Source organism: Columba livia, chromosome 1 (genome assembly GCF_036013475.1).
Source record: "Columba livia isolate bColLiv1 breed racing homer chromosome 1, bColLiv1.pat.W.v2, whole genome shotgun sequence".
In the NCBI taxonomy this organism is placed as follows: Eukaryota; Metazoa; Chordata; class Aves; order Columbiformes; family Columbidae; genus Columba; species Columba livia.
Window position 1 is genome coordinate 78,553,986 of NC_088602.1, and position 21,543 is coordinate 78,575,528.

General features: G+C 38.6%; 1 protein-coding gene across 17 annotated transcripts in view; it reads right to left on the minus strand.

The window, feature by feature from the left end:
• Positions 1-21,543, minus strand: part of USP25 (ubiquitin specific peptidase 25) — a 396,463-nt gene that overhangs the window by 259,119 nt on the left and 115,801 nt on the right. For 15 of the 17 annotated variants that reach the window (XM_065063760.1, XM_065063738.1, XM_065063730.1 and 12 more), the window contains 2 exons: positions 20,647-20,969; positions 956-19,513 (listed from right to left, as the gene is read on the minus strand). The gene's annotated coding sequence lies outside the window, so the exon portion shown is untranslated. The remainder of the gene's footprint in view (positions 1-955; positions 19,514-20,646; positions 20,970-21,543) is intronic. The other 2 variants (XM_065063673.1, XM_065063681.1) reach the window with 2 other exon arrangements.

Here is a 21,543-nt window from a genome sequence, read left to right on the forward strand (position 1 = left end):
ATCACAAACACACAAACAGAGAAGAACACCACACATTGTTGCAAAAAGAGCTTGGTGAGTGTGTACGTGTAGATTGCCGATGTGTCACTCAGTGGTGTGCCAGTGAGAACATGGAGCCTGAATGCCACAATTTTGTAATCGCAAGAAGGCACATAATACACCACGGATAACATTGTGTGTAGTGTGTGCGTGTGCGACCACATGCCTGTGCATATTGGAGATCTTACTGCAAAGTAATCCTGAAAATAGAAACATACTATCCCGAGTCAGCCACCACTGGACTGTGCCAAATACTATAAACAAAGTGAGCTATTCTGCCTGAGTTTGCAAATCCACAGTGTTAGGTGAGAGCACCAGCACGTGAGGCTACATGTCCTTTGTGGTTCTACATTATAGAGTCTGCCACAAAATCTACTCCAGTCAGAAAACTATGTTCCAGAGTCTAGAAGATTTAATTTTTAAAAATACATGGTGTGTTTCCTAGTTCTTTTTGATCACCGTGACAGCTTAGGTACTCCTTACCCCCTGAGCGATTCAGTGCATTGTGTTGATATGTTTATTTGAATGATTATGCTGCAAAACTGATTAAGTAATTGGTGTGGCTGAAAAAAAAATATCTGCTTGCATAGAGTTACTTTTTCAGCCAGATCTGTTTTTTTGCTTAAGCCAAGACACAGCAGCGATGATGACAAAGCAGAAACTAGTGAGCAAAGCAAAGGCTGCTTGAGTATTGCCGTTGTGTATGCATAACACATTCTTAGATAAAAATATATGCATGCACATGTATATATGTACGCCTGGGCATAGGTGTGTGTGCTATGCATAGACGTATGTATATATACATGTATATACATGTTCACTTATATACATACACTTGATATAAATAATTAAAACAATTTTAAATGGATTTCCCAGGGCCCCTAGTCCTAACACACACAGTCTAACAGACCTTTACCTCAACAGCAGCATTAATTCTTCAGGGTCATCTTGTTCCCACTGTTTTTCCTCTATTCCAATTCTTCACAGTTTCTCAAGAAACTCAACACATTCACCATCAAACTTTACAAAGCTGCTGATGAAATCCAGGGGAAACAAAAATAATTATACAATGCTTCATCTGCATATTAAAAAGTAAATCAAACAAATTCCACCCAAACGTCTTGTCTGTGATAGTAAGGAAAATGTTGGAAGGTTCCTATTCAGGTCAACGTGTTTACTAAATATCTGACAATGTCACCCTGACCTCTACTGGAAACCCTAAGTATTTGCAGGCTGAAATCGTGGAACGTCAGTAAACCCAGAACAACACATCATTGAGAGATGTAACAAGTATTTCCCAGCATCTTTTCAACATTAATTACGAGGCACTACAGGGAATAGTAGTGGAGATTTGCAATACTACCAACAACTCAAGAGGACAAAACAAAAAATATTTTGCAATGTTCCAACACGCTCGCTTCTATGGCTATGTAGAAGGTTATATCTTCTATGGCTATGTATAGGTTCATATCTTCTATGACTATATAGGATTTACTAAATGCACTTGCTTTTAATCTGAGGGTTTTTTTTAAATGGACATGCATATTAATTTTGGCATGCCCATTAAGGTAATAGAAATATAATAGACTAGGAGTCAGTGTCACAATAGGTACAAACATTCATATCATGTAATGAGTTCCTAAGGCCCTTGGTATTCAGAGGATTAATCTGAAATTCAAAGCAACGTTCAGAAAAAGGGGAGAAAATTATCTTGTGGTAAAATCTCTACTTATAAAGGAACGATTAACCCTTGTGGGCTTGTACCAGAAATCACAAATGTTGCACAATTTAGCTACGGCAAAACCTGGAGGAGGTTAGAAAAACTTCCAGCCTGGAAACTGCAATTGAAATTTGTAATTTTGCATTTCAACCCAGCCACATCATTTACTAACACATTGAAAGCAACATCAAACCTCCTGGAATGGTTATATTCAGGCTCACTACTTTTCTCAGTACATAAGAACTACATAACAAGTCTGTGAGAGGTTCATAAGACTGTTCTATGTTTTGAGCAATTTTGGTGTTTGCTACTGCAATTGCTAAAGATGAGCCAGATTTAGAATTGCTCTACTCCACTTGCATCAGATACATGGAAAGCCAGAGCTCACTGTTCCAGCTGGGATTCCTCTTGCAAAATCAGTATATACTGGGTGAGATCTCAGCTGGTACAAACGACTGTAGCTCCAGGGACACGTTTGAGAAGACCTACCTTCCTCTATGTCTAGCTCTTACGGTTAAGCATTTAGCAACCGTCTTTGCCTCTGCTGAATTCACATAGCTTTTTTGGATAAAACAATGACGAACTTCATTTAGTAAGTGTCGCTTAAGGCATTAGTCTTATTGGAACCTCCTAGAGTGGCCTCCCAGACAACACCCTCCTTTAAATCTTGTCCCTGAACACAAGCAAAGGCAGATGAACGTGAGGAACAGCAAAGGGAAGATTCAGTAGGGACTGAAATACATAACATACTGTGCAGCCAAAATCAGTGTCCCAAACTACACAAGGAAATGTGTATCCCACATGCTATTAATCAAAGACACCTGAAGCCGTCTTGACTATGCAACAACACAAAGTCTTGATATAGCAAAGCACATAGACTTGTCAGAAAAACTAGTATTTGGCCTGCTGTGATGAAACTGAAGAAAACAAAGCTTCGGCAGAGAGCAAGAAGCCTTTCTGAATAGGGGTATTTGGCAAGAATAGCACTAAAACCAGCATTATTTTAACAGAATGGAACGACTGGATGCAACCTAATATTTCAATGGCACATGCTTGGAAGAGCTCGTATTGGTGCACACCCAAACACTGCATTTTCCTCCAAAGGCAAATCTAGTACTATGAAGGCTGAACCACAGGGCAGGGGGATATCCTTCTTGCCATTAAAAGTTATGGAGCATTTCCCATGCCCACTTCCTTCTTACAGTAAATAAGGTGATAAATCTGCTTGATATAAATAGTTATGGAAGAACACATTCTTACTAAATGCATCTTTAAATCAAGGGCAGGGTTCTCCCTCGGTACTCAATCAAAAGCTCAAGTTATATTTAATGTCTAACGAGAAGCAGCCTTATTTACTGGTGGCTGGGGCATAAAGCCAAGAAAGCTTCTGTGTTCCAACTCTGTAGCATACCAAATACTTTACAGTTTTGGACAAGTCTGTGACTCTATTTCTCCATCACATAACTAGGGATTATAGTATTTAGTTACCTCATAATGGCCTCAGGAGAATATATACAGTCCTTCAGTGTCGTATTTAATAAACTACTACCCTGCAAGACCTGTAATCTAAATCCAAAAGATTTTAGGTCTAATTGAAAAGAAAGCATAGGAAAATATGTGAAATACAAAAATAAAGTGATTATTATGTTAGAATAATACAATTTCCGTTTTGACGGGTTATTGTAAGAACACCAGAAAGAGAGGGTCAAAGAGACCCATGTTTCTCTGGTTGTCCCTTTGTTTACCAATGGGAGAAAACAAAACAATACCCCAAATGGCAAGCAACCAAAAAAAATAGTCACCCTTGATTCTTTCTCTGTTAGTTTCATCCACAACAGCTATTTCTTACATAAAATTATGTCTTCAGCCACCCACATCCAACCCAACACCACCAAGGACACAGCTCAGTCTGCATGCCTCTTCCCCTTGTACTCCAGAGACAGCAATGCCTGTAGGAACCCACTGGCAAACAAAGACAAAGCAAAACATTTTTCTGCAAGGGAAACAGTAGGGAGATCGTATCTGCCATTCTCTACAGAGCCACAAGCCACTCCAGAGGGCACAATGAACATGTAGGAGGAGCATACATCTGGGAGCAGCTCCATACACCGTAGGATCTAGCTACGGACACCTGATGTTCAGCTCATACACATCCACGGACCCACAGGCAGCAGCCCTGTGGTGCGTTTCCACACACATCGCCTCTGACCCCAGAAGCAAGAAAGCCTCAAGGCGAAAACACAAGCACTGGCTCAGCTTCACTCTCCTCTCAACCCTCTGCTGATCTAGGTGAGAAGGAAGGCTTTTCACCTCTTGCTACACACAAGGTGACTTGGAGCATCACGAGGCTCTCTCACAGGTGATGCACTAAGGGATACACCTGGCCACTGGGGAGCTGGGACATCTAGGATATGGGATACCTGGGAGGTGCATATGGTTTGAGCTGGCCACACAAGTGTTATGCTACGGCACAAGATTTCTAATGGAGTAGGGGCAGGTGCTAAATCCATGTGTTTTTAAAAACAAGCATGTTTCTGGTGGTGCCTTTCATGCTCTATTAGCTGAAGTCTATCCAAGCACTCAAGTGACTGACAATCCAGTATCATCATAAACAGAGGGACCATCTCTTACGGCAAAGTGTTCATGTGCCTTCTCAGGCTTTGTGAGCTGAAGAATCTCAAGAATCTACCCACAGTAAGATTTTCCTGCATGCAACACAACAAGAGAAGAAAGATACTTAAAAGCAATTTCACTTCTAAGTTTCAGACTGAATTGATAGTATTTACATTTTGGAAAATAAAACACATTTTCCCCAATTCTTCATTCATTTTTATACTCAGTGACACTTCACAGTCACATTTGCTGGAATAGAAAAGGAGGTAAGGCTCAGACTTTTCTAAATAGGCCTTGAACTGCTACAGCCTGTATCAACTCAGCTCTTCAGCTATCATCTAGAAAGCAGAAGATGTATTTTCACAAAACCTCAGTGACATAAAACAGAAGTGACCTGGTAGAATAAAGGGAGATTTTGAATTTCAACAGTTGTAAGCTCTTTTGAACTAAATTCTATGTAATACTTCAGAACAGGTGCAGAGAGAAAGCATGGCTGCATATCTAGAAGCCAGAATTCCTAGCATCAACTACAATACCTGGTTTTATTAAATAAATCAGAAAATACTTGAAAATACAGGAAAAGAGAGTTCAAGTAAGTACATCATGCACATCTTTGGTTTTGATTCTTTTCACCTCTTTAAAATTACAACATGAGACCTTGTAACAAATCTAACAAACCTGCAGAAACATCAGTGAATCTAGTACTAAAAAAAAGCAAGAACAGCAGCTCTTGAACTGAAAGTTTCTCCACTGCAGAACAGCAACAGGGTTTCTAAAGATGTAAATATTGAGCTCTCTTGCAAGTCACTGCTTATAGGCACAAAGTTTCAAAATATAGACATTTTCAATAAGAAGCTAAAATTAACTGTGTTGACCAACAGTTTATTCAATCTGTACGTACTTTTGAATACCGATATTTAAGATGAAAGAAAAACAAGCAATGATGACAGAAATGCATTATAGTTTAGAAAATTTTTATTTTTAGGACTATTCTAATATTCAAAATCGTTTACCCCTAAAACTGTTTTCAACTTGATCTTCATTACATTTCTGAAAATTTACAAATCTGGCAGGAGTGTTTTAGCCAAGAGTCATACTAGAGAAGCTCAGGAAATTCAGAGACTCTGCTTCATCCCTCCCTATTTATAAGTGTGATGCAGCCAACTTGCTTACACAAGGGTATTGTGAAGATAAGAATCTCACAGTCTACAAGATAAAAATTCTACAGAAGAGAAGAATGTAGGGGTGAACATACAAGAAAAACAAGAGATTATTAAGAGGCAACACATTCTTTTGTTTATACAGAATATAATAAAATCCTGCTACTAATTATGATATTGACATGAAAGTTGTTCCCACGATAGTGCCAAAATTCATATTTGATGGCAAAGAGATTAATACAAAGACTTCTGAAGCCTAACAAGCATTTCATTCAAAGTTATGCCTTTTATTTCCAAGGGTGGTGGGGTTTTTTTGGTTTGTGGGTGAGGTTTTTTGCCTTTGTAATGGTAAGACGGGCAAGGCATAGATGACTGTTCCTTACCAGATCAGCTTAATGAAACGGTGCTACTTATACTTGAAATGTAAGTGACAAACAACTTTGGAAAAAAAAAGGACAGCATCTCATATTTAAATATGAAATGTTTCTTTCAAGTTGAAACAACGAAACCCAAAGCTGGAAGCCAAACCACAGTTCTTTATATACTAGCTGCTAAAATAAGATAAGGGTTATGTCCTAGAGTGGTCCTCTACCAGCAGGAGTCCCAAGCTTAAAAAATATTTTCCAACCATTCACTGATCATGCTATGGATTTAAAGCACACATAAAACCTGCAGAAAAGAGAGAAGAGATGCCTTAAGCTCTCTTAAGCTGCATTGTAAGTCAGTGAGATTCTTCCCACCTCTGCCAAAGATCTCTTAGGTTATTTTTGTTAAATCAAGTAGGAGTGGATTTCCCAATATATAGAAGTCAAAAACCTCAGCCTGTATCTTCAAAATTGTTAAATATCCATTTGGTGAATGAAACAGAGTGGGCATCCATGGGCAGCCTACTGCCACAGGGATACTTAAGGGCTGATGGTTCAGCAGCTGTAATTGTGAGGTTTTAATCACTTCAAGTCCTTGTGTTGAGGTCCTGAAAATTTGATCGCTAATTTCTTCTTGTGTAATTAGATTAATAGAGGCTCAAGTTTCGTCTCTTTTCACGCATAGGGAAAGCAAGACAGCAGACCCATAATTCTCACTGGAGTTTTTAAGCACAACTACAATAAAAATAAACCTCCAGTCCATTCTATACGTTACCGTTTCTTAACAGACAGTTACTAGATATGAAGGAAATTATACAAGGCATATAATAAACCAGAATGTTTTGACAGTGGAAATTGACAAATTGTTTCAGTCTTGGCACAGAAGATTCATAATTCTAAACTGGTTACAGAATATATGCTATAGAAAAAAAAAAAAAAAAAGAAAAAACAAAACAAAACGACAAACAACAACATTCTCCATACATGTAACTGCATTTTAGAGGGGAGCAAAAGGCTTTCTAAATATGGCTGTATATTCTTCCAGAAGCAATGTGCGTTAATGATAAATGTTGTACTATTTGGCAATTATGACTTGGTGACAAAAAGCCACGTGCCAATGACTGTCTGTGTTCTTGAGACTAGAAAAGACAAAACCTCTGAGCTTGCAGAGCATTACTTGGCCAAAGGGTGCACATGAGCCAACATGGACCTCCGGCCTTGTAACACATTTCAGGCTAGTCTGAAACGCTGCGAGGCTTTCAAAGACTTTGACTTTGCAAGATGGTTGAGACCACTTTTGTAGCTCTAATTTAAACATTCAAGGTCAATACATTCAATCATGAAATCGGTGTGAACTTCAGTATAGCTCACAGGACAGAGACTATAATTAGCTATAAGGACATTCAAGGTAAGCATAGAATGGTTCTAAGAGCAAATCTGTGGGCAACTTAAAGCTGACAATGCTTACAGTTTCAAGGGGACAAATTTTCCCATTATTTCTATGTAACGCTATAACACACATACTAGCCACTCTTTCCTGATGTATATTTAGACATGTGCTATTTTATTTAAAGCTTCTGTTTCCTCCTCAGGATGAGTTAGGACATGAAGCTTCTAAAGAAATGCAGTTCTAATTGTAGAACTTGACTAAAGGAAAATTATCCAACCTTTCTAAGCATTCCATAAAAAAATAAAAATTAAAAATCATGTCAAAATCAGTCATATCTTCAAGTTGCAAAACTATGAAAAAAGACCAGCAGGTGTATCACTATTGTTTTGTTTTTCTTCTTCTTCTTTTTATTCCTTAAAGATGTATCTCCTTCTCACACCTTCCCATATGATTCTCACAGATGCAGCTGATAATGAAGTAAAACCAAATCTTTCTTCCAGTCAAGGTACCACCTTTCAAAACATTATTTCCATGACTGAATTTGCATGTTCTGTAATGCTCAGAAGTAGAGATCTGCCAAAAATTAATCCTTAAGATGTCCACATATTTCTAAGCAGTGAAAATATCATCTAATCTGAAATTACAGGTCTTTTTGAACACTCAGATGCATCAATTTGCAGACCATTCTGACCACCATGAAGAGGTTCAGTCCACTTTGGCTCATGGGTGTTTATCAAGTGGGACCTTGAGGCATTTTCAGAGGGGTTGAAAGTACACGGGAAGCAAACAGACCCGAGAGCACTGTACAGAGAATGTTAAGAAGGTAAATTACATTCATGTCATGAAGCATTTTCCCTTTTTGAAAGAATCTAAGCTGTGGGCATTTTGCTGTCACTAAAATACAAGATTTTTTCCTGAACTTCAAATTTGAAGAACACAATAATAAAAAAGCACGTTAAAAAACAGCATCAGCAGCCACTATTTTTTTTTTTTTTTTCAAATCTGAGGGAACGGGGTAACAGTGTCTATTACAGATCACATAAACCATATTAAAAAACAAACAAACCAACCCCAAACATATCACCAGATAGGCAGTTTATTCAATAAATTCACATGTACACACTGAGATAAGGCTTATTTAAAATGTGTGAAGCCACAGAAGCAAGGCTAGGCTTGGTAAATTAAAGTTGGATCTTACCGCTGTGCAGCTTGCGCTAGTCCCTCCTTTCCCACTTGGCCCTTCGGGCCCTGGACAACAGAATGAGCTCATTTTATTTACAGTATAAATTGTCCTCCTACTGAGAAGGACAACATTGCACCTCTCAGCAGAGCAAGTTCAGTAGATTATTTATAGTCCAATTTTAATTATTTAATTTTTCATAACCCACTGAGGAAAAAATTAACTATAAAGACAAGCAACTTAATTGTCCCAATTTTTCCTTCTGCACACTCAGGAGGGAAATTCCCTTCGGGTTTACCATCTCAGGAACAAAAAGCTAATGCTACCCTCAAACCAAAGAGCATGTGTGGAAGTTATCTTTAGAGTTTGATGTTATATCCCTACAAGACACAGACTGCTTCTCAGTGCTCTCTGAATTGTTAAGGAAAAAATAAAACCCACTTCACCCAGCTAGCTCTAAAATACGTGCACATGCTTTTTATACAGAAGATAATTCTTTGTTACAGAGGCAGAGTTAGAAAATCAGTTCTCTTTTGTAGAGCCATCTTTTACATAACTTCATCAAATTGTCAATGGATCATCCACAAAAAGAAATTAACATCCTGTTTCTAATCTCTAGAAGTACCGTTTTCATTTTCTTCTTGTTTGCTTTTTGTTTCTTTGTTTGTTTTGATTGGTTGGTTTGCTGTTGTCATTTTTTGGGTTTTGTTTTTTTCTTTTCTTCAATAGGCTATGGTGTCATCTTCTATGGACGTGTAATACCAGCCCTGTTTTACTCATCATACAAAAGCTCCAAAACACATCTACTGAAGCTTGCAGCAAAATTCTTGTCTTAATCTTTGTGAAAGAGTAACTTAAAATAATATGAACTAAAAACTGCTGAGCAACACTTTAGGGAACAAGGAAATGCCTGAGAAGCTTCCAGTAAATGATGCAAGAAACAAACAATTAACCAATTTTTGTCTACATTTAAACCAGAATAATCTTCCCTTCCTTACATGTCTTTGCTTTAAAACCAAATGTAGTATTTTAAACGACAGTAAAACACACCTGATTTATGAATCACTGTTTAAACTACATCATCTTGAACAAGCCAGCATTAAAAGATCTAATGGTGGCTGGTTCATGTCATTTACATTTTCCCCTCTGAAGGGAAAAAAAGATTTACAGGGCTTCATTTGAGTACTAAGTTTGAATGCAGAAATAAAGTGGCTAAAGTACTTTATCCTGAATGAATGAAAATTGAAACCTTTCCAACACAATGTTGGTTGCAAAAGCTTCCAGTATATACAACATTTACAATTACTAATGACTAATTATCTACTAATTAAACATAAGTGGTATTGCACCCTAGCCAATGGCTGTACTAGGATACCAGAACATTTTTTTCTTCTAAATGGTAATTACTGGAAAGCTTAACATAAGGCTAGATCTACAAACAATACATGAAATTCAGATCTCTTTGTGAGGAGACAAAGCTTTCTCCCCAGAGTTAGGCACTTCAGTATATGATTGGAGAGAACCACCTTACTGAGGAGGCAAAGTTTGAACATCGGCATGTAAGTATTTAGAGTTAGGTAATGGGAAATGCTGAAAATGAGAATAAAAGAAGAAAAATAAGAAAAAAAAAACAAACAAACAACACACACACACATCAACAAAAAAACAGCTCTCCAGCCTCATGTCTCATCTGGACATTAGACATTTTAATCACAATTTCAAAAAAGTGCCTATATGCATAGGGGATCCAAAGCTGAAAAAAACGTTACATCTACAGTTTTTCCTGTTTCAGTCTTTTCTTGTGGCTTGAGACTTTGTGGCTAATTGGTCCTTAAGACAGTTCGTCTCTTACCACATGCTTTTTGCCTTCTAATGACTTTGTAAGTTTTCATAAAATTTTCACTAACAACAAGTAACATGAGAGAGGGGTTTGTGTTTTACAGTAACCAGAAAAGTTACTTTGAAAATGCAAGGGCAGTTGTCAGAACCTTTGGCACAAGTGTACTGTGAAATTTGACATATAGTCCAAAATATTTTGTATTATTGCTTGTCAGACATAAATTGAGTTCTTCACAGGAACTTAATATTTCTCTATCCTAAAAAGCACACAGAAGGCAGACATTAAGAAAAGGGCTCAGGAACGTCTGCAGTCTTCCTTCCTACATCAGAACCCAACACGGGTTTTAAAATACACATTGATTTTTTTTTTCCTGGAATTAAACTCTAGGCTCACCAGTACACCATAACTCTTTTCGATAGGTTTACATGCTGCCTTTTTTTTCAGAACACAGAACTGCTAAAATGCCAAAGTAGCCCCAATTCAGTCTGAAATGCCAAGACCTTGTCAGGAGTCAGTACAGAAAATTTCCCTGTAGCATATCACAGTAAATATTTATGTCTTTTTATACCAAATCTGGTTTACATCATGCTATAGTTTAACTATTAATGGGACTCTGGGAAGATTAACGCAACAGCAAGTTTCCTGACTTACAGAATATCCTATATTTTACGTTGGGGTTACACAAAAACCCTCTTCTAAAACAGATACTGACAGAGACTAGTAGTAGATGCTGTAACTTAATCTCAGAACCCCAATGTTGTCAAACCTCTTGAGCATCATATACATTTTATGGTACGGTATTATCACAATCCTTCAATGGAATTACAGTTTTGTAACTAATCTCTCCCTATCAGTTACACTACACAGAAACTGTGAAGTCCAAATACAAAGAGACCATAGATGTGAATGATTGCACTCGAGTCTTTTCCTCCAACCATATTTCTAAGCCCGAGAGTGATAAATAGCATGCCAGTTATAAATGGGCAATAGGGTCAGTGGAACTAAAAGCCGAGAGTTCAAAGAAAAGTCACAATTCTTGAGAGAGTTCAAGAAAAGGCCAGAGACTGATGTTGCAAAGCCAGGGGCCAGGGTTGTTATACTCCAATTAGAGAAGATAGTTGATTGGCAAATAACTGTGGCAATGTGAATGCTACAGCCTCAGACCATCTAAATCACCTTACTAGTCTGTAAGTGTTATAGTTTTCCTGTATCAGTCTAGAATTTTTCCTTGACAGAAACTGAATAGCCACAAATAAAATAGCCACAAAAGGTTCTGGCAATAAGGAAATTAATCATATGAATCAAAAATAAATCAGCCACATCTACACCCATCCACATGATGACACTAAAGTCTGAGAGGAGAGGGACTTGGTCATTATGTCTATGAGCAAGATTTATCATAGCAGACCCAAGGCCAAATCTACTGACAATTTAGGTACCTAAAGCGGGAAAAAATCAGGAAGTAGAATTTAAGTACACAAGTTCAAAAGGCTGACCCAGGAACAAATCTGCACAGACACCTGAATCTCTACCTGTGTAACTCAGAGAAGTGGAAGCCGACAGCAGCTTTCTTTTGTGAAGAGGGTATAATTTTCAGACCATTTTCTCATGCATCGAAAAAATTGGGTTCTAGACCCCCCCTCCTCATCTGCTGCTCACCTAATCCAGTTGAGCGCCCTGCACACCAGGAGCACTTTCCATCCTGTACCAGTATAATATCAGGAGATGAAAACTGATGGATCTGGTGGGAGCACCGGCCAGAGGGAACTTAAGGATCTGGCCTTTTGTCATTCCCATGTAGGAAGGAAAGATAAGGTGGTTCCTCATTTCAATTCCAATATTACTTCTACATTTTAGACAACAAACTAATGGAAATATAATCACCATGGTGAGGCCTGAAATAAATCTCCTTACTGCTAGATAAGATCCAGACTCTAGATAAGCTAAGCCGGAGGGATCTCCAGACATCTCTAGAAAAGATTTCCTGAATTTATATGTATTTTCTAAATCACCCTCTTCAAAATAAACTTAATATTTGTTTATTGTTTTTTATTGCACCTCTTCAAGAACAACAACAAAAAAATTCTATGTCAAATATTTTTACATAAAAATTTTAAAGGTGATTAACTAAAAATAGATATATATTTGCCAGAAGATTCTCAGAAACAGAACATGAGGAAATTTTACAAGGAACAGCTATTCATGCTACCTGAAAATAGTCTCCAGAGATGCATATCAGTGCCTACAACAAAATTACATAAAAGAGAAATAATTGGCCATCCTCACTTTCATATGATAGACTTACATGATGGATTAAATGTCCTAGCAATGCTAAAACAATTCACTTATAAAATGAATGACAAAGCCACGACATTTAAAAGAACTTCCTTACCTTTAAAGACCAGAGTTGCAATGGGAATAAGAAACACTGTTCACAACATCCAGAATATTGCTTAATGTTATTTTAAATATCACTATTCTATTTCCTCTGTCCAATCACTCCTTAGCATGGGACTTTCCACTTGTTTGCAGAACTTAACTAAAAATTAGTATAAATGTTCTTAAGTAAAACCTTCATAAGCCAGGAAATAGGGAAATTCATTCCCCATTTCACTTGTATACACAGACTGAACAGAGAGTCTTTATGTGCTCATATAACATTTGCTAAACGAGCATTCACTCCCTCATTACAAATACTAAATGTGTAGCTACTCATTTTTTCACTGAAAAGTCACTACCCTTGGTTCATAAAGTTCCTGAACTACAAATTGCTGGAGGTTAGGAAAATATTCTTGGAAAGTATCACCGTAGGCTCATACATTACACACTCCTCCTCAAACACCCACTACTGACAATTGTCAGAGACGTAACACCAGGCTACATGGGGTTGTGTTACAAACCCACAGGGCCACACTAATGATACTGGGCCCGGTTACATTCCTGGTGTCACAAATACTACACATGCAGTTAACATTGTTTCCTTTATTCTCATATGTCAGAAAATTGTATTTATTATATCCATTTTTCCAATATGCTTTGGAAGAAACACTCATCTAAGTGTAAAGGACATGATTTCACCTAGTTGTATATTTTGACATCTAGTTGTATTTAGAGGTTACTTTTCCAAATGAGCCTACCTCAGCAAGCAAGCAAGCCCAACTGGTCTATGAATTCTCTGCAACTAAAAATGCAATTATTGTAGTTATGTTTTTTTTTCAGTCACTGGCTCTGCTTCTGAAGCACACCTGAACACTTGCCTGGCCAAATCTCATTTAGTCTGATTCTCCCACTGCTTCACAGCCAGCAGCATGGGCAGGACAGACAGGAGGCAAGGAGCAGCAACCTTGATTGAGAAGTCTGGGGTGGACACTGAAGGAATAAAGCAATGAGGAGCAAATGATGAAAGACAAGAGAACAAGTCTGAAGTTACATGGATGTCTGCAAACAGATTGAGCTAGATCAGGATAATGGTTCCCATTCATGAAGTGAATGAAAAACACGGAAATAAATAAGAATCCATTCACAGAAATCCAGCATTGGACAGCCATCCCTTCCTCAGCCAACCATTTTTTTGTTCAGTTAGTGGACACTACACTTATTTTGTAGAGATGTGAATTTTTAATACACTGTATCTGAGGTATCATCTAACTTGTTCATTCACTGCCTCCTTTTGCACTTCCCTCCTTTTTCCAGTTCTCTCCCTGATTACATACACATGCATGTTCCACAGGAGAGCTGAGATCTCACAGCCCAACTTGCTACACAATCCTAATTCACTCTTTGCAGGTGATTTGAGCAATGCAAGGCATTTAGCAAGTACTCTGCAAGTGGCAGAAGTTAAGGGAGAGGCATGTGGTCATGCACCCATTTGGCTCTGTGAGTAATACCTATACGGTATTATTACAAACTGCCCTACAAACTAACAGAGAAATCCCATGGAAGGTCAATATTTAAACAGCAACTAACGTCACATGAGGACAGAAACTGAGAGATTTCAAAGTTTGCTGTTCATTCACAGTGATGAGCCCAAATCCATTTCAGAATACCCTAGCTCTCTAGGCACACCTCCAGCCATCAGAGATACGGACTCATGCATCTGATCTGTTTGAAGTGGGATTTTACAAGGCAGATAAACCTTCGTGTTCAAGTTGTTCCAAAAGCAAATTCTTCTCCGTGATTCAGAAAGGGGGTTTGAACCTTGGTCTCCCAGGTCCCCAAGCTGTAATTTGATTACCAGCTATTTTGGAGAAAGTACCTCCAGCTCTGCTGCAGCTATTCCACTTTGTACAAAAAGAGTGAGAGACCTTGCCTGGACAGCTGGTGGACACCCTCTGGTCATACAGGAGAGACAGCAATCTCAGCCTGAACCTCAGCATTCTGGCAGGAGCTTTTATAATGGTGTTATTTGCTCTTTAACAGAAGAACCTTTATCTTTCTCTCTTCTTCCACCCACCCAAAGGGTGGTCAGGAAGATTTCTAATGAATAAGAATTAGATCAGATTTCTTTAACTAGAAACTTCCCAATCAGCTCCATTCTTACAAGGCAGACACAGGGCAAATGAAAAGCTGTGCAGCTATCCTGATAATTCCTATCTAGAAGCAGTCTGTCGAAATGAAAACCAGAATTCATCTTTAGAGAGGTCTGCTTTCTCCCTGACAATTTCAATTTCTGAGACAAAATTAGCAAATTTGAGGGCAAAGATCAACCTCACTTCTGAGTCTAGATATCAGAAGCTGGCAAACGTTGCAAGGCAAACACTGAACTTTGAAGTCCTGCACTTTCATTTACTACACTAAAGGTCCTTATCACTCACACTTTAGACCACAGTGACTCTTCTCCAAAGTGCAGATTGCACTGAAGCTCTCTTGCAAAAGACTCCGGACTTTATCTTCCGTTTTGAGAACACTGCTCTAAAAAGTACGATTTGGCACTTCAAAAGAGACAGTTGACTTGTCCTTGTGTCAAATGATTGCCTCCTACAGCCCTTGAGCAACAGCACCTTTGGGAGCATTTCAAAGGGAAATGCTTTAGCACATCTTCATTTGGTATCAGAGAAAGCAGTTACTCTGAGCTACTGTCATTGCCATTATCACCATCTTCACAAATTTACTACTGCTTGGTGAGACAGACAGCTTAATTTTCTCAGTCTTGTTTTTAAGCTGTTGTACCTAACATGGCTGTACTTAAGATAAAGAAAATGTGTTTCAACATATTTCTTTTCACCAGACCTGAAGAAAGTAATAGCTGCAGTCATTTGAGGCAGTAATAGCTGGAAAATATCATTAAGTTCTTAAAGCTCATATTAAAATGTAGTCTGCTGTTTTTAAGAGAAAAATCATTATCTTTCACCTCAATGAAATATAATGTGTGTGTACACATATACCTATGTATATGAATGTACAAAGACTTAGGTTTTTCCTTTTTGAGTGACAGCATGTCAAAACAAACGTGCTCTCTTGTATATATACTTAGGATCTAAAATGATTTGCCATTTTGAAAAACAAACAACAAAAAAAATCACCAAAAAATAAACCCCAAACCCAGAATTACCAATATGTTTCTGCATTTCATTTAAAACACTTCATTATCCATACTGCATTCTATTAGGTTCTCAAATATGCTCCATCTGATTTAAAACCTTACAGCAAGGTTATCAAGAGGAACAGAATCAGGTCAGCATATTAAACTAGATTTTTCTTTTACATCAGTACCCAGGCAAGTCTTCAGGTTTTCTGTGTTATTTATAAGGACATTAAGAAGGTCTTGGTCTTTCCATCTCAGTGATTTATTCTTCCCATATGCAGATGTGGTAATTCATTAGAAGCTGGTTAATTATATGTTCTAGCAATAACAGTAGGATCTTAACAGAATAACTTTGATTTACCCACCTTATAAAGAGTCTGTCCTTAACTTTCAGAATCCAATTTTATTATGGGATGTGTCGAATTAGAATAATAATTCTTAAAATAAATTAGGTACAAAAGGCAGTGTCTGACACCCCAAGATACAGCTGAAAGTACTGTAAATTATTTTACATAAATATTTTACCATTTGTTAAAAAATATTTACAAAAATAATTTGTAATATCAGAAGTACCAAAAGTCAAGCTATTCTTAGAAATTACTTGGTGATGAGAGATGCTCTTAAACACCTATTAGTTTTGTCAAATACACTTCACATAGCTGTAGTACACTCCCACACAAAGTTTTGTTAAGAGAGGAGGGAAAAGAAGGTCTCCATTCAGACAGATTTATGTGGGGTATTCTGTTTGCTTTTATGGTTTTGTTTGTTTGCTCCCTTTTTTTTTTTTTTTTTTTTTTAACTAGTATGTATACTGCATTTAAAATAGGACCAGGGATTTTTTTGGGAAGAGCTGCTGACACTCTCGAGGGCAGAGAGGCCCTGCAGAGGGATCTGGACAAATGGGAGAACTGGGCAATCACCAACTGCATGAAGTTCAACTAGAGCAAGTGCCAGATTTTGCACCTGGGACATGGCAACCCTGGCTGTACATACAGACCAGGGAATGAGAGGCTGAAGAGCAGCTCTGTGGAGAGGGATCTGGGGGTTCTGGTCAACAGCAAGTTGAACATGAGCCAACAGTGTCCCTGGCAGCCAAGAGGGCCACCCGTGTCCTGGGTGCATCCAGCACAGCATTGCCAGCTGGGCGAGGGAGGTGACTGTCCCACTCTGCTCTGCACTGGTGCGGCCTCACCTGGAGCACTGTGTGCAGCTCTGGGTGCCACAGGATAAAAAGGATATAAAGCTACTGGAGAGTGTCCAGAAGAGGGCTACAAAGCTCATGAAGGGTTTGGAGGGGAAGCCATATGAGGAACAGCTAAAGTCACTTGGTTTGTTCAGCCTGGAGAAGAAGAGACTGATGGGAGACCTCATGGCAGCTACAGCTTCCTCACAAGGGGAGGAGGAGGGGCAGGTGCTGATCTCTTCTCTCTGGTGACAAATGACGGAACTCAATGATCCTTGTGGGTCCCTTCCAACTCAGGATATTCTATGATTTGGTGTAGAATAGCCCTTCGGCTAGTTTGGGTCAGCTGTCCTGGCTTTGTCCCCTCCCATCTTCCTGTGAAAATTAACTTTGTCCTTGCTGAACCCAGAGCAGCAGCCTAAACATAGAGCTGCCTGTGCTATCAACCATGAACAGCATCCAGAGATTGCTGCCCAAGCCTGCACATGGTCAAGGTCCATGGCCCTCCCCCATACCGTTGTTGTTTGGTTTCCCCACAGAAGGTCCCTGCTTTTAAGATATATAGTTTCCTTCAACAAAAGATTTATTTTATATGCTTGGGATAAAAAAGAGGTTCATTAGCACAATTAAACCATTAATACCTCTCTAGCACAGAGTCATTGCTTTGCTGTAGCCTAAAACTGGTTCCTCACAAGGCTGCATTCCTTAGGTGCCAAATCATCAGCCACATGTCATCTGTAGCCCTGAAGTCATATGCAGGGACCAGAATGGGACTTGATGATCCTTGTGGGTCCCTTCCAACTTAGGATGTCCTGTGATTCTTCAGTTCTAAATGCTGCTAAGCTTAGCCTCAACTATGAGGATGCAGCATTAGGGTGCAGATGTCAAATTATGGAGGTGCTTCTATTCAGATATTTTACATGTGGACTATGTGGACTCTGTTCATATCCTTGATTTTACACAAACCACAGAACATCTGGAACGACAAGTGTTTTGCTGATTTGCTTCATGCTGTATTTAAATATTTTAGGGGTCACTGGTCACCTCAGCTATTCACTGCCAGAGTCACAGCCTAATGGCCAGAGGTCCGTCAAGTTCTTTCTCCTGATGATGAAACAGCTGAACAGCTTCTTCCTTATCTTCCCACTTGCAGAAACCTCTACCCAGGTACCCATTCATTCTTAGAAGATGTGTGTAGGTCACAACACCCGCAGACTAAGGCATCGAGCCTGCAAATGCAGATGTGCTTAAATTGCACATGTGAGTAAACTCAAGGAATGAAGTCACATCATAGAGGTAAAAAGACAGGTACGCAGCACGTGACATAAAACATTATTACCACTAGAAAAATAATAAGAAACCATCTGCAGTATCCTGCCTGTCCTTTCCAGTATTCTCTCCTATATCCTCTCTGCTAAAAAAGACTTTGATTCATTGAGACTGTTAAATGCTACATGTAGTGCTATTTGGTGTGAATAAGATGATTCTCCTCTTGCAGAAAGCTGTTTGGAAGAAAGTTTTCAATAATTATTCTTTTTTGGTATGAAAAATAACTGACAGATGTGCAATAGCTACCCAGACTTACCTGCTTTATTGTTAGAGGCAACAGTGTTACAACTTTAGGTAGTGAATTCAAGAGCAGAAATAATTGCTTACAAAAGCATTTAAAAGAGAAGGATCTTTGTAGAAAGGATCTGAGTAACATCAGATTTACACAAGATGAAGAGTTAGTGGCAAATACACGAATGTGTTCTGAAAGATATTTAGGCCAAGCCAGAGGCATCTTCACAATGCTATTTCCTAAGAGTGAACTGTTTCTGTATGTACATGCTCAGTTTGGCCCAGTGAAAAATTCAAACCCTTATCGAATTAAGGAATATGGTCTATAGCAAAGATACTAATACTTGTTTCCTTAAATGTCAATTAGAAAGTGATAATTTTTCACATCAGAAAAATCACACCATCACACCAGTAGTCAGTCATACATATAGTAACTTTCTATGTATCAGCTTTATCATCAAACTGGTGGTAACCAGAATGCAAATATTAGGGTCCTGCAAAAAAAATGACAACAAATAAATCCTGCCACTCTTGCTGCTACCTAAACATGCTCAGCAGCTCGCACGACTGGACATGACCATAAGACCAAACCGGAACAGATCCTTCCTTAGGTTGCTCTTGTTTGCATTTCGGGGGGAAGAAGGGGGTGGAATTTAAGTAGTTGAAGTTACACAGCTAAAAAAATTATATTTAATATTCTTCCTACAGAACTTGATAGTACATTTGTATGAAATATCCTGTTAGCTTGGCTGGAAAATCCCTTAGGAAAAGTCTTACCTTAGGTGGAGAAAACAACTTAAAACAAATTTTGTAGCTCGAGACTTTTTTTTTTTCCTTAAGTATGAATTTCTCTCTTTTCAGTTCAGTACCTCCGTGCTCTCTTCTGACCCAATTTTGTCTGTGATAAATGCCAGAGTTTCAGTGGAGTCACTTGAGCTCCTGTAAGAAAAGAAGTGAAGTAAAAAATTGAATGCACTCAACATTCCTGCTCTGATAGATTGCTTGTCAGGACACTAAAAGCCTTGCAAGGCTATAGGTGAGGTAAAGCCTCAGAATTGCCATTCTTTAGATAAAACTGCATTTTGGTTTTCTGCTAATTATTCCATACCAACACAACAAAGTTAAAGCTCATTCAGACTAAACAGGTCTACAGTTTGTGACACAGGCTGTTTTACAGGATTCATTCCCAGAGGTATCGCATGGCTAGAGGACATTCAAATCAAATTTCAGCCTTGGTTTAGACAGGAGAAAGACAACAAATGCTTTCTAGTGAGAGGCAATGCAAAGCACAGCTGGCCAAAGAAGTTTCTCAATTTAACTACTTCCTATTCTTTCCCTACCCAAGCACCTTACAGGGAATGTTTTTCACTTGCTGATAGAGCCCCAACAAGTAGCAAGAAAGACTGAACACAGCTGCATCTGCCCTTGCAGAAATCACCAGAAAGCAAGAATAGAGGGTACAGGGTGGCTTCCCATTCTAACAATTCTGGATGGACCCTGAGAGGTGTGGTGGAGGATCCTCCACCAAAGCCTGCGTTGCAGAACGAGGCAGGCAGGAAAGCTCAGACGTGCCAGGTAACAGAGACATAAAAAGGGCTGTACTGGGCAGGGGCAAGAACACTTCCAGACCTATACCCTGCTGCTGATGCTATGCAGTAATGAATCCTAGGAGAAATGCCATGGCAAGCACATTGTGATTCTTCCTCTGCTATATGCTCTCAGTTTCCGACACCCTGCAGCCTTAGGGCTTACTTGAACCAGGAGGTATTTTTTTCCAAGGCTACCAGTAACAAAAGGGGTCATTGCTCAACCATGCTAAAGCCCTCTCAGATTTATAGGACTCATTTAGCTCTAGCTCAACAAAAGAAGAACCCCTCATAGAGCAAAGACTTCAGCTGGCGGGGAAAACTGAAGAAAGTAGAACAGATGATCTCACAGCCACACATAATCTGAAGTCCTAATTTAATAAAAAAACATTAAAGGTTTGTTTACATTAGAAACTGCACTAATTTGTGCTACCATGATCAGGTTCACTGATTCAATAGGAATACTCAAAAGTAGTTTTAACTTACCAGAAAACAAACAAGTATAGGACTATTCTTCTGAGGTCCCAGTTTGCTGAACAGGCAAATACTGTTTAGGAGCAAGAAAGGAAAGCCCCGTTCCGTCTCCTATTAGCAAAAAACAAAAGACACCGAAGCAAATCAACAAACAAACAGCTGCCCACACCACATAAGATACCTTACCTGAAGCGCACAAGAACATAAGTTGGCTGCTTATGCTGTTAACCAACACTCATTTCATACAAGATGAGCAAGACAACACTTGCCATCGGAAGAGCGAGTTATCCTCCATTAGAACAGCTTCATTCTTCCTAGAGCGTCCCCTCAACCCTCTGAAAATACAAAAACAAATTAAAACACAACCTTTTTTTTTAAGGAATAGGATTATCAGATTTTTGAACTAATAGAAAAATGCAGTATTGTAGGCATGTTAAGGCTACAGTACTTCCCAAACGTATATGATAAAAATCCTCAGTGTCCTAAAAGATTGACTGAAGCTCTGAAAAGTCAATATTTAATAATAGATAGCAAGTCTGACCTTTAGATGCCCAAGTGATCATATTAAAAAAAAATTGATAATTAAAACAGTATAGTTACAGCTCTTCTTCACTTCATTATTGCTAGAAAGATGTGTAAATTCATATGACTACCACTAAACAGAACATACATATTGCTTAGGTATCACCAAAACTTGCAGACCTACACAACAGGAACACATTTGTGAACGTATTTATAGTTTACATTCTTGTTTTTGAAGGAAAAGTAGATAGCTTTTATATAAGCCATTGCTTAAATGTTTCTTCATCTCCTAGAAAGTACTTAGATTTTCAAAGAAGGTTTAAGGAAATTAAATGCTGTCCCCCAATGTCAATGATACTACACTGTTTACTGTAGTAGTGTCTCTTT